General features: G+C 49.0%; 1 pseudogene; it reads left to right on the plus strand.

Annotated features, from left to right (window-relative positions):
* The first annotated feature begins 593 nt into the window (after window positions 1-593).
* LOC144330564 (presequence protease, mitochondrial-like) lies at window positions 594-3,689 on the plus strand (annotated as a pseudogene).
* Window positions 3,690-17,945: the final 14,256 nt, after the last annotated feature.

Consider the following 17,945-nt stretch of genomic DNA (forward strand, 5'->3'; position numbering starts at 1 on the left):
CTCGTGAGAACATACTCACTGTCATGAGAATAACACGGGGGAACCGCCCTCATGATGCAATTACCTCCTACCAGGTCCCTCCCACAACATGTGGGGATTATGGGAACTACAATTCAAGATGAGATTTGGGTGGGGACGAGGCCAAACCATATCACCTTGGCCTTCCAAAGTGCTGGGATTAAAGGTGTGAGCCACTGTGTCCAGCCATAGAAACTTATGATAAGTCATGTTTCTTGTTTGAGAAATAGCTACCATGAGTGCTATTATTATTAAAGCTATATATTATTAGAAAGCAGACATCTCACTGTATCTGCTGATTTTAAATGCATTGATCATCTGATACAAAGTACGGTAAGCTTGGAAACAAGTAATTTAACAGCGGTAGATGATGCAGGTCGTAGCGGGCCGCTTATGCATGACTGTTGGATGGCAGGCTCCCTAGATTGGGCTGAGGAGACCCGAGGTCTCACCTCTGCCAGTGACTTGCTGTGTGCGCTTGGCCAGGTGACTCATGGCACCTGGACGGAGGGAGTGGCAAGTGGCGTGGTGATCACAGGGACGTGGTATGTGATTGAGGGAGAGGGCCAGCTGGCATGACTGGAAGAGAAGACAGTTTCTTTCATACCAAAGAGTATGGACACTTACCAGGAGGCTTGCCTAAGGTAGGAGAAGATCTTCCACCCTGCCCCAGGAGTGGGGAGTCTTTCATCTTTTTGGGGGGCATTTCTATCCTCCCAGCCCCTCCAGCTGTTCTGGAAGCCCCAGCTTTGTGCTTACAGCTATCACCGAGAATCCATCCCAAACTAGGAGAAGCAAAGACTGATCCTGGACCGTCTCCCCGCTGTCGCCGGCTAGCCCACTCCAGCATTGCCCGTCCTGCAGGCCCGTGCTTCGCACTACAGGAGATTCTATGCACAGAAACAGGAGGCACACAGCCGATGTTGGAAGGGGTGCTGTGTTACTGAGGTGCAGTACACAAAATCAGGAGGCACTCAGCAGGTGTTGGAAAGGGTGCTGTGTTACTTAGGACTTAGGTGCAGCACAGTACCGTGGGAAGGGCAGACACCAGGGCGAATCCTGGCTCTGATTCGGGCAGCTTGCTTCATCACCCTGAGCCTCAGTTTTTTCATCTGTAAATGAGGATGAGAATACCTCCGTCACAGGATTCTATGTGACATGATTAGAAAATGCCTAGCCAAAAAAGAATAAAAAATTTAAAAAATAAAAAAATGGAAAATACCTAGCCAGTAATAAGCACTCAAAAATACACATATATACACACACATTCTCATCTGCCTTTTTTAGGTCTTACTTTCCTTGTTTGTAGGATAAGGGACTTGGACAGGATGGTTCTATTCTCTCCAGCTCTGAAATACTGGCTTCCCGGCACCATCTAATTTCAGGCAGAAAAGCCAGTTTTCTCAGTGTGTCGAAGATCACCATTTCACAGGCTATTTTGTCTACGTTTAACTGCTCGTGTTTTTCCAGTTAACTCAGGTGACATGTGTTCCCGAGTTGTTCCTGACGGCCATGAAGCTCAGCCACGATGACAGAGGAGCCAGGTATTTACACCTGGCCAGAGAAGACACGAATAATCTGTTCAGGTACATCGTGCATTGTAAGAACATGGTCTTGAATGTTTTATTTAAATCAAGGATGTCCAATCTTTTGGCTTCCCTGTGCCACAACTGTCTTAGGCCACACACTAAATACACTAACACTAAGGACAGTTGATGAGCTAAAAAAAAATAAATAGAGGACCTCAATGTTTTAAGAAAGTGTAGGGATTGTGTTGGGATGCATTCCAAGCCATCCTGAGCATGCGGACTGCAGGCTGTGGGTTAGACAAGCTTGGTTTAAATCACTGACTGTATGTTACGTGGTTTAAATATCATCTCACTAGTATTTTTATTGACAGAGCATCTTGAAAAATAAGGAAAAGCTTACACGGACTTACAATCTCATCAAAATACAATGTTATAGTCGGAATCAATGATTTACATTAGAGTTGGGAGACCCTGTGTTGGAGAATTGTGGTGTCAGAATGATAATTTCTAGTAGCCTGAGGTGATAATGCATCTGGGAACTGTGTCCGCAGCACTAAGATGAACGTTTTGTATTCTAGTCATTCTCCTTCCCTAGCGTTCTGTTCCTCCCCGTCCCTGGCCTTCTGTTCCTTATTCCTCCCCCTTCCCTGGCGTGCCATTCCTTCTTCCCTAGCGTGCAGTTCGGCACCACTCCCATGGACAGTACCGGTGTTCCTCACATTCTTGAGCATACCATCCTTTGTGGGTCTCGGAAATATCCGTGCAGAGACCCTTTCTTCAAAATGTTGAACCGGTCCCTCTCCACGTTCATGAACGCCTTCACAGGTAAGACCAGCATCCTGAATGGAAAACCGCGTTTGCGTTTGCCAGGCGCACCCACTGGAATTCAGTTAGTTTCTGAGAAGAGATGACAGGAGTGGGCAATTAATGTTCTAGAAAAATTTTTACCTCTCTCTACTTGAAGGACGTTAGAAATTTCATTCTTCAGGAAAGCCACATGGTAGCGAGATTATAAAAACCAGCATTTGAATAAAAGGTACGTGAACTTTTCCCAGAAAGGTTCAAAACAGTTTTCTCTTGGGGATATCACTACAATGCCAGGCCTCCAGAGTTACCACTAACATTGATGTTTGACTTTTAGTAAGACTGACGCTAGTGAATAGGGTGACGATGAACAGTGCACTCTGTGAAGGAGTGACATGGAAGAGCAAGTTAAATCCATGCTCTTACAGAATGAGGTCATCTTTGTAGACGTGTGAAAGTCTCTGGAGACACTTGAGAGAGTTTAGATGTTCGCTGAAGAAAGCCCTGGTGCCCGTCCAGTGCAGATCCTGAGATGGGATGGGAAAGCCGGCACTCAGGGTGATGAGCTGGGACAGCTGCTGAGGTTGGGGGCCAGAGCATGGAGCCACTGCCCCATCTCAAGAATAGCTACAACTTACTATCCTAGGACAAAGGGGAAATGAGGCTTGAGATTCAATAATTTTAGTAGAAATCTGTTAAATTTTACAATTTCACTTTTCCTTTGTACCCAGCTAGTGATTATACTCTGGATCCATTTTCCACACAAAAACCCAAGGACTTTCAGAATCTCCTCTCAGTGTATTTGGATGCCACCTTTTTCCCAGGTTTACGTGAGCTGGATTTCTGGTATGTCATGAGTGATTAACTAGTTGATACAGACTTTAGTATTTGAGTTACTGTCAGCTTATAATTATTTGTCCTCAGGCAGGAAGGATGGCGGCTGGAACATGAGAATTCCAGCGACCCCCAGATGCCCTTGGTCTTTAAAGGAGTCATCTTTAATGAGATGAAGGCAGGGTTTGTAAGTTTTCTTTTTTATGTTGTGTTCAGCTTACCTTACCCATGAACCGTACCATGATATAGACACATCTGAAAGATGGTTGATTTTTCTTCAATATTCTCATTATAGGTGACATGTTCTTGGATTAGCTGGGGTCAGTGCTGTGAGCAGAAGCCAGGGGGTAGCAGGGCCAGGCTGCTGTTCTTCCCAGCAGGTCTCAGACCATGTCTGACGACCCCCGCGTATGATCTGCAGTGAGACAGAAGCTATTTTCATACCACTATCAACACATTGTCTTTTTCACTCATTCTTGCCCAAGTACATGGTGTACTTTCTAGAGGCTGTGTGGTGAGGTGTGTGACACACAGTAAGCTGGATACAGAGCAGATGGGGGAGTCCAGCTTCACCTCTGAGCCAGACACTACACACAGGTACCTACACAGGCAAAAAAAGCCCACATAATCAAAAGCTGTTTGGGTCCTCGTTAAAACCCATTTTTGCCTAGTGTTCCATTATTGGAATCCTAAGCTTGTGGGAGTTGTTTATATCCTACAGCTCAAGGTCATTGCCAAAGTCTGATTTTTACAAAAAAAATTGCAACCTCAGGAATAAATGGGTTAATTTTTCAGAGTGTAAAGGAATCTTGAAACCATTTTGGATTAAGAGCTGCTGTCCTGGGCCAGTGTCTTCATGTCCCCTTGTGACTTTGACAACCTGCCTGTGCTGGTGTCCCTGAGGCTCATGGGTGGCCTGCTCTCTGATTTCCGTAGCCCCCCTCAGCTGGTGAACTATTTCTTACCTTTTCATTCTCAATTTGGTGGTCTTTTCTTCCAAGGAGTCTTCTTGAAACTCAAGTTGGGGTGACAGCTTCTCCCCACTTCCCTCTTGGCTGGAAGGCAGACCTGGTGATCCCTCGGATTTACAGCCCTCGGCTATGCGTTTGTTGCAACACACATCAAAAAGTCCATTGTTCTCAATCCTTGAGTCCTGTGCGTGGGTGATGAGTGATTGAATACAGTGTTAAGCAATGCCTGCAGCGGTGTCTTTTTTTGTTTGTTTGTTTTTTTACCAGTAGAAGAGTTTTATTTGCAAAGTATTACAGGCATATGCACCAGAATGTGATCAACTGGCTATATTATAAGTAAGGTAGCATGTGTGTATTATTTTATATATACATATTCTTATTTATTTACTTCACATTTCAAGACAGACAATGAGAGGATATTCTCCCAGCACCTTCAAAACAGACTTCTTCCCCACCACATGTACTCAGTGGTCTCTGGGGGTGACCCACTGTGCATCCTGGAGCTTACGTGGGAGCAGCTTAAGCAATTTCATGCCACTCACGATCACCCAAGCAATGCTAGGTAATATTTTGTTGGAAATTTTGATGGTGGATTGTGAAAAGTTGACTTGTTTGTGTTCTTACATTTTCATGACATGGCTTCTCTCACATTTAGCGATGCTTAAGAAATATCTAAGTGTAGGTAAGATTCTTGGCCTAAGTTTGCCTATCTTACTTGGACATTGATTTTGGACATTTACAATGATAGTCTTCAGTGGGCTCAGCATGGTGGTTACAAACACGGTGTTTAGAAAACCCCAGAGAAGGTTCCTGGCCCCCAGCTTCTTGCCTCACTTCCAGCTTTGTTGCATGGAGAGTGGGGGTGCATGGATGGTGCCCACTCCGACCCAGGGTGTGTGAAGCTTCGAGCCTGTCCTTGGCACGGGGAAGTGCTCTTCCGATAGTGGATGCAGTCACAGAACCTTAATCACATCCTCACTTTCTGATACATCGCTTGTTTCTTATGTCACTAATATAAGGTCATTATCATAATAATATAGTTATATGTATTATATAAAATACTAATAATTTCCACATAAATGCTAATGTAAAAACATATTTCCAAGATTATTTTACGTAAAAAGAATTATGAAAACTTTCAAGCATACAGAAAAGTAGACTAGGATAATGAGCCCCTAAACACTTATCACATAATAGATATCCTTTTCCTTGTGAAGTTTTTGGAAGTAAATTATGAACGTCATCATTTACCCCTAAATATTTGAATTTGTGACCCTAAAACATGAGGATTCTTTCTTATATGAGCTAATGCCATTTTCAGTTTTAATAGAATAAAACATACTTTCTTAAAACTGCCTATTTCTTATTCCATATTCAAATTTTCTAGTTGGCCTCAAAGTGTTTGTGGCACAGGGTCCCACAGATCACAGCTGCTCAGCCCGGGTCTCTCCCGGGCCCCCTCTCGGACGGCAGAGGAGTGTGCAGGCCGGGTTTCCTCCGGGCGCTCTCACTTTCCAGGGGGCCTGGCTGCTCCTGTGTGGTGTTGGGTGCCATGTTCCTGTGTTTCCTGAGAACTGGAACTTAGATCCAAAGACTTAGTTTGAGTCAGGCTGCGCCTTTTGAAGCAGAGTCCCTCGTGGGGAGCTCTGCATAGATGGCCACATTCTACCTTCGTGTGAGGCCTGCTTGCCTCCACTGGGGGGTCTCACGCCAGCGGGGTGCATGCTGAGAGTCGGCCACTGTCTTGTGAAGATCTGCTTTCTCCCTTCAGCCACGGAGCAGCTGGTGCACTTGAGTTTCTGGTGTCCTGTGATAATGAGTTCCTCATACACCTATTAATGGTTTTCATGTTCATTGAGGATTATTGCCTGAATCATTTATTAGAGTTTGTGAAGTTTTCAAATTCTGTAATTCTTCATTCGTTTGCTGGACTTCTTCAAAGAAGAGCTCCACATCAGCTGGGGCTGTCGGGTTATCTTGAAATATGGTTCTGTGGAAAAGGCAGGGGCGGCTGCTCTCCCTGGGAAGTCCAGTTTGAGGAGGAGTTAGGGTGGTGCAGGAACTACCTCTAATGATGACAGAAGAGGCTGTCTTTTTTTTTTTTTTTTTTTTTAAAGACAGGGTCTGGTCCTGTCCCCAAGGCTGGAGTACAGTGGCATGGTCTTAGCTTACTGCAGCCTCAGCCTCCTGGGCCACCTCAGCCTCCTGAGTAGCTGGGACTACAGGTGTGCACCACCATGCCCAGCTAGTGCTTATATTTTTTTGTAGAGACAGAGTCTCGCCATGGTGCCCAGGCTGGTCTCGATCTCCTGAGTTCAAACAATCTGCCCACCTTGACCTCCCAAAGTGCTGGGATTACAGGTGTAAGCCACTGCGCCCAACATGGGGAAGAGAGTTCTTTCTTTTCTTCTTTTTTCCCCTTGTCTTCTTTGGTTTGTTTTTTAGTACCCCTGTGACCTCACAGAAATATTTCTGTACACGTACATATTTGAGACTATGTGATCAGATGGAATTTAGTTTTATGCCCACATTTGCCCTAGCTGTTGGCCCATTTTGGTCTCACTTCTTTGGTTTCTACGCCCCCACTCCCACCTCCCTAAAGCATGCACAGCCAGGCCCTCCCTGCTCCAGAGGCTCAACTGTCTGTTTCCCAGGGAGCTCTGATTTCTGTGGCTAGTGGGGAAGGGCCTTTGGAGAGTAGCATCTGGACACTAGGGGTGGTGATTGCTCCTGGATTCTCTCAACCCCAAGAGTATAAAGTTTGTTTCTAAATTCTAGAATGAGACATTTCTGAAGGTTCTTTAAGATACTAGTTCCCCAAACCTTAACCATAGCTCAGGCAACATAGTAAAGAAAAAGATAAATTCTGTCATTGTAACCTTTTTCCTCTGGTTGAATAAATGTTATCTTTATTAACATGTATAACCTTGAACTTGTTAACAAAAATTGAGCTTTGTGAAATTGTCAGTTGGATTACTCTATTACTCTACTAGGGTTATAAAGTATTTTAACAGATACCTCATTTGGTTTTTGTCACATCTCTAGATGAAGTTTAAAATGAAAGATCAATGTTTGGCTAGGTGTGGTGGCTCATGCCTGCAAATCCAAGCAGTTTGGGAGGCCAAGATGGGAGGATTGCTTGAGGCCAGGAGTTTGAGACCAGCATGGGTAACAGTGAGAACCCATCTGTAAAACTTAAAAATTAGCCCACTGGGCGTGGTAGCTCATGCCTGTAATTCCAGCATTTTGGGAGGCCGAGGTGGGGAGATCACCTGAGGTCAGGAGTTCAAGACCAGCCTAATCAACATGGTGAAACTCTATCTCTACTAAAAATACAAAAATTAGCCGGGCGTGGTGGCAGACGCCTTCAGTCCCAGCTACTCAGGAGGCTGAGGCAGGAGAATGGCGTGAACCCGGGAGGAGGAGCTGGCAGTGAGCGGAGATTGCACCACCCGCACTGCAGCCTGGGTGACACAGCGAGACACCGTCTCAAAAACAAAAACAAAAACAAAAACAAAAAAAAAAGGCTGGACATGATACACAAGGTGACCCCAGGAGACTCCTGTGCAGAGTAAAAATGAACCGCAGCACTAAACTCAGTCCCTGAAGTCCCTGTGGGATTCTCCCCACCTCCCACCCCTGGGTCCATCTGCACCCACCCAGAAAGAACAGTGACATGACCCCACAGCAGGAGATCACTAGCGGTGGCCGCCGCACCCCAGGTAGCTGGGCCACCCCCAGGGTTTCACAGGTGGAGAGGGAGCCTGGGAACTTGCATTTCTAGCAATTTCCAGGTGACAGGGCACCACACTTAAAAATACACAATACTAGGTCCTGAAAGGACTTCTATTCACTTGCACATTGGTGGGATGGAGCCCTACATTGCGAAGGGCTTTTCTTCACGTGTCGTCCTTGAGCTCAGGGGCTGGCAGACAGGAAGCCCGCAGAGCTCCTGACACCTCCCTGGAGGGATGAGAAAGTTGAGGCTCTGAGGGGGATAAACTGATTACTGGAATGTAACGACCTTAGTGAAGTGGTGAAGCTGCAGTGTAAACCCTAGTCTTATTTCATTTTAACTTTCAAGACTTCCTGATTTCCTCTATTACAATGCCTGTGCCTTAGAGTCACCAATGGGAACTTGAAGGAAAATAATGCCTGCTGAGGCCAGATGCTCACTTCATTGCCTGGGGGTGGAGCCTGTGTGGTTCTAAGCCCTCCCTCTGAACTTCTGAATGGTGAGGACGGCAAATCAGCTGCCTCCTGCTGGGCCCTGCAGGGTGAAACCTGAGGAAGCCCCAGGAACATTCAGTGAGGGGTTAGGTTGGAGGAGAACATGGTTGGATGAAAAGTAAGAAGGAAATGCACCAGCATTTACTGGCAGGCTCTGTCACCCACAGGACAGGGAGGAAGACATGCACACCTGCAGTACGGGCTTTCAAATGTCACCTGTTTCACCATCTCCTTAGGGCTCTCTAGGGCCCCAGCACACAGCTATTTGGGACAAAGGGCAGTTTCAGTGTCTTTCACTCCACACTCAAGCTACAGATTGTCCTTATATCTCAGGTATCCTGGGGATAATCCATCTCGTTTCGTTTTGGTTTTGGGAGCCCAACCCAAGAACCGAATAACTTTCCTAAGGATTTCCAGGAGAAAACATCTTCCCACCAAAGAAGAACATTACCATTTGGAAAAACACCTCTTCGTCATTTGCAAAAACCTCAGTTTTCAGGGAAGTGATAATCTTGTCATGAGAACCAAAGATAAAGTTGGAGATAACGCGGGAGTGGTTACATAGGAAATACGTGGTCATTACTCTGACCAATTATTAAATCACTTTCTTCACATGACACACTTTTTAACACCTTCTTACTAAACCACAGTGCGGGTAAGACAGTCACAAGACCGCTTCTTCCTTGAGTCAGAATCATCCCCGGCCCACACCAGGGCCAGCAAGAATGACTGAGGTCACCCTTATTTCCTGGCTACTTGGAGGAGCTGGATTTCCCATTTTACAAATCTCAGTTTCCTGGGATTCTGCTCTGATAAAATCTAAACTGTATTTAAAAAAAAAAAAAAAAAAGGAAGGAATAGGCTGGCCGCGATGGCTCATGCCTGTAATCCCAGGGCTTTGGGAGGCCAAGGCAGGAAGATCACGAGGTCAGGAGATTGAGACCATCCTGGCTAACAGGGTGAAATTCTTCCCTACTAAAAATACAAAGAAAATTGAGCTGGGCGTGGTGGCATGCGCCTGTAGTCCCAGCTACTTGGGAGGCTTAGGCAAGAGAATCGCTTGAATCCGGGAGGCGGAGGTTACAGTGAGCCGAGATTCCGCCACTGCACTCCAGCCTGGGTAACAGAGCGAGATTCCGTCTCAAAAAAAAAAAAAAAAAAAAAAAAAAAAAAAAAAAAAGTAAGAATAGATGAAATCTAATGAAATAATCTAATTCTATCCTTTTACCTCCTCCGTTGTCTGGAGTACTAAAGCTCCCTGCCTCGCCCTCTCTCACGGCACTGAACTGCTTTTCCTGAATTTTCCCACACTGCTGATCACTCACTTGTTAATTTTGATGCATACATTCGTTTTGAGAAATAAAGTCAGTTTGCCGACTGCTGCCACTGGTTTGTCAGAAAATGAGCTTGCACTGCGCTGATCTCACTCCTGCTGCCAAAGCTCCTTCTAGGGTTCTCTCCTTTGACAATGTAGGGATTAGGTAGGCATGGGGAGGTGGGATACCAAGGGGGGATTCTGTCAACGTGCTGTTCCCCCTTCCCCACCCCCGCCGGGTCAAAGTCATCGAGCCGGGGGCCTCTCTGACTATCTGGACTGTGCAGACCACCGTGTCTTCCGGTAGGGTCAGGGGAGGGCTTGAGATAAATCTGTAGTGCCCTTCACTCAACCACCGGCTCACTGTCCACCTCAAGTGCCCCAAGCGCCATCGCTGCCGGGCGATATGTGGATGTGTCGGTGACAAAATGGAAAGTCTCTGGTCCCAGCGGAGCTTGTTCCGATCAGGAGAGACCCGAAAGCAAGAAACACAGTGAACAAATGCATGATGCCCAGGGGTGGATGGCCATAAGCACTAAGGAGAAAAATAACAAGTGGGGTGGGGGTGTTAAGAGGGTGGGGAGGAGGAAGGGCTGCCATTGACAATCGGAGAGCCTGCAGACTTGCCTGAGAGTGACGTTTGGGGAAAGAAGGAAAGGGAAGAAGGGAAGGGAGGTTAGCTAAGTGGACATCTGGGAAAGAGCTCAGACAGCAGAGGGGCTGGGGCGGGGGGGCACTGGCAGCGTGCTGCATTCCAGGGTCCTCTGCGTGGCTGGGTGTCAGCCCTCCCCTGCACATCCCTCAGGGCCTCCGCAGAAACACCCACACGGGGACCTTCTACATAAAGGCAGGACACGCCACCCATCGCCATGACCACACTGTCCCTCAGAGGAGTCGCTGGCCACGTGCATCCCGTCCACATGGAGATGAACTTTAAGATTCTTTACACAATGGATTTCAAAGACTTAGTATGGAAAACGGTGTAAAATATTAAACAACACAATAACTGATTGTTATCAAAATAGTGGGCTGAATGCTGAATATTAAACAGTGTTTTTTTTTTGCTTTTTTTTTTTTTTAACTTTTTTTTCTTTAGATAGGGTCTCACTCTGTTGCCCAGGCTGGAGTGAACCTGTGCAGTCACAGCTCACTGCAGCCTCCAACTCCTGGGCTCAGGCAATCCTCCCACCTCAATCTCCCACGGGGCTGGGACTGTAGGTGTGCACCGCCACATCCGACTCATCGTTTTGTATTTTTGGTAGCAACTGGGTCTCTCCATGTTGCCCAGGCTGGCCTCAAACTCCTGGGCTCAAGTGATCCACCTGCCTTGGGCTCCCGAAGTGCTGGGATTACAGGCGTGAGTCACGGCACCCAGGGTCCCCCTCTCCCGGCCCGCCTTTCTTTAATGTGGCAACTAGATAATTTAAAATTGCATAAATAACACAAGCCACCCACGCAGGCCCCAATCCTGGGAGATGCTCCCGTTGGAGAAACCTCCAAGAAGCGGATCTGCTTGGATTTGCAAACGGCCCCTCTGGCCCCAGGGGGATCTGCTGTGCAGAGCTGCTCTGGAATCGGCTCTTCAATACCGCCCTTGAGTGTACTGTGCACCTGCTGACTTTCGACCAGCACAAAGCTCCTTATTAAACGCTGACAAAAATTCCTTCCATTCCAGGCGCCATAATGGATTCATTAATCTCCTATTGATAGGTTTTTGCTGGTTTTCCCAGTTCCTGCTATTCTAAGCACTGCTGTGAAGACTCTCCTTTTACCCCACCGGCCCGTGTCTGCCGCAGCTCACACGCTCTGCCTTCCAGCGGTAATAGCTGAGTGCCCATTTACCCGCCGCCCCAACACACTCAAGTCCCTGGGTCTCCTCGGCGGGGTGTGTCTCTGGGCACAGGGCTGCCCTGCCACATGCCCCACCCCATAAGCTTCCATCTGTGGCCGCTCCTTGTGAGACCCTAAACTCATGACCTCCCCTCCTGTCCTCTCCTCTCCACAGAGCCACCCTTATCAGAGACAGTCAGTCTGCTTCCCAGTCAGTCGGCTTCCCTCCACCTGCTTCCCAGTTCCCCTAAGGCAAATCCAAGGTCCTCCTCTGGGCCACCCTCCTCTACCGACTCCTCCCTCACCGTGGGGTCAGGTCAAAGGGCCCCAACTAGAGGCTCCCCTGGGCCCTTTCATAAGACAGGAACTTTTCTTCTCAGGTCCAGCTACAGGCACATTGTACCCGCCTCACCGCAGGAGTGAGAGCTCCAGGGGCATAAAGGGCTTGGTTCCTTTGCCTAAAACCTGCCCTGACTCACCGAAGGTGGTCCGTTAATGTGTGAAATGATTACAGAAACACAGTAATAAGGCTAGGTGTGGTGCCTCAAGCCTGTAATCCCAGCATTTTGGGAGGCCAAGGTGGGTGGATCACTTGAGGTCAGGAGTTCGAGATCAGCCTGACCAACACAGTGAAACCCCATCTCTACTAAAGATACACACACACACACACACACACACACACACACACACACAAAACCCAGGTGGGCGTGGTGGCGCAAGTCTGTAATCCCAACTACTTGGGAGGCTGGGACAGAAAAATCACTTGAACACAGGAGGCAGAGGTTGCAGTGAGCCCAGATCAAGCCACTGCACTCCAGGCTGGGCAACAGAGGGAGACTCCATCTCAAAAAAAACCCCACACACAGAAACAAAATCTTAATTGTAGTAAGACACAGCTGAAAAGATATGAAGGAATGACTCCCCAAGGCTACTGGATGCCAAACTTTCAATCATTTTCCATTCAGAAAACTTCAGATCAGATCATTTACATATGTACGTTAAGACAAGGGTCCTATATTAATGAATCTTCTCCGTCAAAATCCTGGTCAAAGTCAGAAAACAATCCCAAAGGACTCCTGGGAGCATCTCACGTTGGAGAAACCTGGAGAAGTGGAGAAGCTGATCTGCAGGATTTGCAAACCGCCCCACTAGCCCCAGGGGGACCCACAGCACCGGCGCCCTCCCCCTACCGGTGAGAGTCGGAGCCTCACTCAGACCCACACAGTCAGGATCTGCACCTCCGAAGGCTGCCCCAGGCGGCTCTGGGCACACGGAAGCTGGGAAGACAGCAAATGGGCTCTGGGGTCGGAGGGGGGCCCAGCACAGTCCAGCCTTTTCTCTTTTGGCTCCTGAAGACTTTCACTGTGGACGTGTGTTAGGGAAGAGGGGAGTGAAGAAAGAGACAGGGAGAGAAGACAGAGACCGAGTGATGCCTCCATTCTGCAGAGGAAAACACTGAGACCCTAATCAGCACTCCAGACTGCCGGGCCAGGGCGGGACTTATAAGTAAGTCTCTGCCTCTCAGTGCTCTGGTCTGCCATGTGTCTGGCTGCCTCTTCCATCCTGACAAGCACAATGACTGTATTTCCAAACAAAGAACTGGGATTTGGGGGTGAAGATGGAGAGAACCGAGGAGTGGGGAGGGAAACGTCAGCCTCTGGGCAGCTACTCTCTAATATACACAAACACACCAGAAAGGGCTTGTAGAAAAGAAACACAAAACGCAACCCAACTACTGACACATGGCCCTCTGTTCCATATTCACCCGCACGTTCTTAGCAGAAAGGCAACTGTGAACGTGCAATCTGGTATCCTGAGGTTTGCCCTGACCACGTTGTTACCGTATCTTCATCTTTCTAATTTTAATTGTTTCTGACGGCCCATCCGATTGGTAGAGCTTATTTAAACAGCCCTGATTCTCCCTGATAAAAGGTTGGAGTCCTGTATCAAAAGCTTTTAGTTTTATGTAACCAAGAAGGAAAACATGCTTCTTTTGAAAGATGAGAAAATGTCTAGCTTCGAAGGGTCCTCCAAGTATGGCACACAAAGCGGTCTGCATTCATAGAAAATGATGCCATCACACAAATCTCCCACTGTGCCACAGGGTGACACTATCACTCATCATCTGCCTCCCAGACCCAGTAATTTCTGCAAAATCAATTACTGCACTTTACGCTGAAAAGATCCCATCAAAGAATGTGTGTGCACAGGATGGTGAGGGGCGCCGGAGTTGTGTGAGGCGAAATGGCACTGTTCTCAGTTTCCCCTTCCATCCTACTGGGCTCCGAAGCATTGCTTCAGAGATTTTCCATTTTATCTTATAATTAAATAATATGAACTTTACCGGGGGAAGAAAAGCAGCCCATCACATTGGTACTAAGCCTTCATATCATTTTTGCTATCTTGACTCCTATCGCTATAAAAAGTCATTTTCCATTGCCCTCACAAAACCACCCAAAGAATATCTGTGTAATTTTGAGCAAGTTGGGTTTTGCTCACTTTTCAGTATTAACTAGATTAAGGAGCTTCACCAAGAAACACCCCTGAAAAGCATGGTGGAGGCCTGACATGATGGCTCATGTCTGTAATCCCAGCTCTTTGGGAGGCCAAAGCAGGAGGCTCACTAGAGGAGGCCAGGAGTTCAAGACCAGTCTCAGCAGCATAGTGAGATCCTGTCTCTACAGAAATAATAATAATAATATTAATAATAACAATTAGCTGGTCATGATGGTGCATTCCTGTCTTCCCTGCTACTCAGAAGGCTGAGGCAGGAGGATCACTTGAGCCCAGGAGTTTAAGGCTGCAGTGAGCTATGATGGCACCACTACACTCCAGCCTGGGTGACAGAGCCAGACATTAGTACTCTTGGTGGTCTAAGGGACAGTACAATATTTGGAATTAGGATCAGTTTTGCTCCTACCACAATCATGTACGCACCTCATGCCCTTACCTAAGTTATTTTTCTTTGTGAGTCTTTCTCCCCACTTCCAAAATGAGGGCATGCCTCTCTTGGGATCATGTATCTAGGCTTGGAGATAAGAATTGTAAAGCTCCTAGTATACAAAATATTTTCAAAAATGGTAGCTATGGTCATTTTAATATATGGAATTTTACCATAATTTCACATCTGACAGATAATTCCCCTGAAGTTAATACTTGAATGGGAATGTGTTCTCTGATCTCTAGCTACAGGCAATAGTCTTCTACGTCAGGGAAAATCAAGTACTAATATAGAATCAGAATAAAATGGCAAAAAGAATGGGGGCACAACAGATAAATTCTCGAGGAATAAACTACTTACTGTAAGAATTTGTAAATCTGTGGCAGCCAAGACCGGGCCCTCTGAGCACATCTGGAGGTGAACTTCCTTAAAAGAAATGCGTCCAAATGCTCCAACAGGTTCAAGATCATATCTCGGAAGGGTAAAGCTCTTTACAGAGTCTACAAAAAAATTGTGACTTCAGCTCTGCCAGGGAAAGAATGCCCAGGCGACCCGCCGTGGCGGGCTTCCCCAGGGACAGCCCAGGTGTGACCCATGTGGGCTCGAGGCCACCGTATTTGAGGCCACCTGCAGAGCTGAGGGCAGCTGTCTCCTGTTAAGCCGAGGCTGTACCAACCAAGCCACGTTCCCACATAATATTGGTTTCCAAAGTACCTTTTTCCCCAGAAGAGAAGAGACGTGGACTTACTAACCTTCAATATGTGTAATTCCTCCCAGGTGGCAAAACCAGTGTAACAGAGAACACCGCGATTCTGCCACTGTATCCTAATCTCACGTGCCTGTACACAAACTCCCAAGCATTTTAGCAAGCTTTTGGACATGGAGCTCAAAAGAATGACCTATAAATATTTTCCAATACATACAGCATCTTAATGTGTTTTTCTTTCTTTTTTTATTTTTTGTAGACACAGAGTCTCACTATGTTGTCCAGGCTGCTCTGGAACTCCTGGGCTCAAGCGATCCTACGGCCTCGGCCTCCAAATGCACTGGAATGACAAGCATGAGCCACCGTGCAGGAAGCACAGCACCTAAATTCCAAAATAACCTTGAACCCCTGACCTTCCGCCCGCCCTGGTGACTTCCAGAGATCGGTTCTTCTTCCCGTGCCAAAGGTTTCTTGTCTTTCGCGGCCCTTGCCACATCCACTTCGCCCTGTTCTCCCCTTCTCCGTCCGTCCCTCCCTCGCCGCCGGTAGGGGCGCGCGCACCTTGAACATCCCCGCCGCTGGTCAGCATGCCCATGGCCTTGCGGGCCCCGGAGAGGTGCTCCAGAAACTTCCGCAAGGAGCCCTTGGGGGCCCGGGAGTCGTCCGCGTCCATGGCGAGAAGGCCGAGGGCAGCCGCTAGTCCGGCTGCGCAGCAGGCAGTGGGGACCCTGCCCGCGCGCGCCCGACTCGGAACCGCCGCCAGGCCCGCGCCCCTGCTCCGCCCCAGCGCCAATGGGCGGGGCCCGAGCGCACTGGAGGGGCTGCGGGGGCGGGAGAGCGGCTAGGGGCAGGGGCACGGCTAGGGGCAGGGGTAGGGGCAGGGGCTGGCGGGGGGACACGTGTGGGCAGGAGAACCTACGCGGGGGTCGTCGTAGGTGGGGGCCGCGCTAGCGGTGGGGAAGGCCGCAGAGGCGGGGGTAGAGCCACAGGTGGGCGAGGTCCATGCGGGTGGGGCCGCGTTGCTGGTGCGCGACGCTCGCGGGTGGGTTGGAGGACTCTGGTTGGGGGCTTTAGAGATGCCCCGAGCACCACAAGTGGGGGCAGGGGCAGCGTCCTGGGGAGGGGAGACTGCAGGGGGGCGGGGTCACATCGTTTACCTGGCGCGCCAGGGCGGGGCGGGATAGAACGCGGGGAGCATCTCCCGGGGGGGCGAGGGAGACCCTGAGTGGGCGCGAACGCCAGGACGGGTGGAAACCCCGCACTTGCGGGGGGCGCCGATGGCGGGGCGGGGTGGAATTGGGGCGCGGAGACCCCACCTGGACGCGGAGGCTCGCGCCCGGCCGCGCGCACAGCTTTTGGTTGCCGGCAGGATTCCTCCTGTGGCTGCGCTGGGAGCCTCGGGGCGCGGCTTCCTTGATCCCCGCCCCCAAGTTTTCTGTGCAGCCTGAGGTCGGGAAGGACGGACGGAGAGTGGATCCTCCAGGTGGTGGGAAAAGCTGAGCACGGCGGGCTTAGCTTTGACGAAGCTGCGATTTCCCGGGCCTACGGAGGCTGTGGCGCTCCTGGGCCCCCAACCTGGCCCCTGGGGAGAAGAAGCCTTGGGGTGGAGGAGGGTATCGGGGCGCGACCCTCAGAGACGCCTGGGTGCGCGAAAGTCAGAGTGAGGCAGGAGGAGGCGCAACAGGACTAGCCTGGAGGGGAGGCGGGACGACCCTTCCTCCCCACGGACAGGCCCGCTGCTGTACGCTGTGCCGACTTCGGCCAGCTTCAATGACCAACTCCACGTGCTGAAATACGCACACCCAATGGGATGTGCGGTTGCCCATCCGCAGCTTAACAGCCTGGTGCCAGTTACCCTGCGATGGGAGAGGGGGCAACCCCCACAAAAGCACGGGCTTATGGGGCCCCGGTTCCTTCAGGGCTCACCCCACGAAGACGGGCTCCCAAACGGCCCCACTCGACGGCTTACCGGAGGATGGTCCTGCGCAGTGGGTGTTTGTTGAACAGATAAGAGACAACAAAAGAGACTAAGAAGAGGTTTGTTCTATGAACCGGGGAAAGTGAAGCAGTCGCAAAGGAGAGTCTCGCCAAAGGGCAATCCTGGGGAAAAGATGGAGAGGCATGGATTTTTCTTGGATGTGTGCCTCATCCTGGGGCTCATCCCGCTGACAATCAAATATTCATTGCAAAAGAGGGAAAAGAAATATGCTGCGGACTATGCTGGATGGTCTGATCTCTCCCTTGGCCAGAATTAACGGGGCAATTCCTAACCCCTTGTGGTCCTCAGAATCACCTGGCCTATGCACACCCCCACTAAACCACTGAAGTCCAGTTTCTGCGAGCGCAGCCAGGGAATGTGTATTTTTAAACAGGCCACCTAGGTTACTCTGATGAATGCAAAGTCGGAGAGCGCTGCTCTCATGGACTGAGCCTGAGCATTATTCTATTAATAAAAAAGAAGAGGAGAATCCTGGGTGTCTTAAGGTGGCAGTTGAGTGGCCTTTGCCTTCTGGCGGGTAGGAGAGGAGACCGGTGCTCTAAGCACCCGCACCCACCGCTGGGCTCAGGATCTGTGCTGGAGAATAGAAGGGGTAATTTAATTACTCACGCCTTTTTAGAGCATAGTACATGTGGAGAAGGTGGGGCACGCTAAATTTTATTTTAGCCAAATACCCCTTATCTCCTTATATAATTGATATTTTATATTGAACATTAGGGGATGGGTCATTTGTCATCAAATTGCCTGTATTACAAAAAACGATAGATA

This window comes from Macaca mulatta, chromosome 8, assembly GCF_049350105.2.
Source record: "Macaca mulatta isolate MMU2019108-1 chromosome 8, T2T-MMU8v2.0, whole genome shotgun sequence".
Lineage (NCBI taxonomy): Eukaryota > Metazoa > Chordata > Mammalia > Primates > Cercopithecidae > Macaca > Macaca mulatta.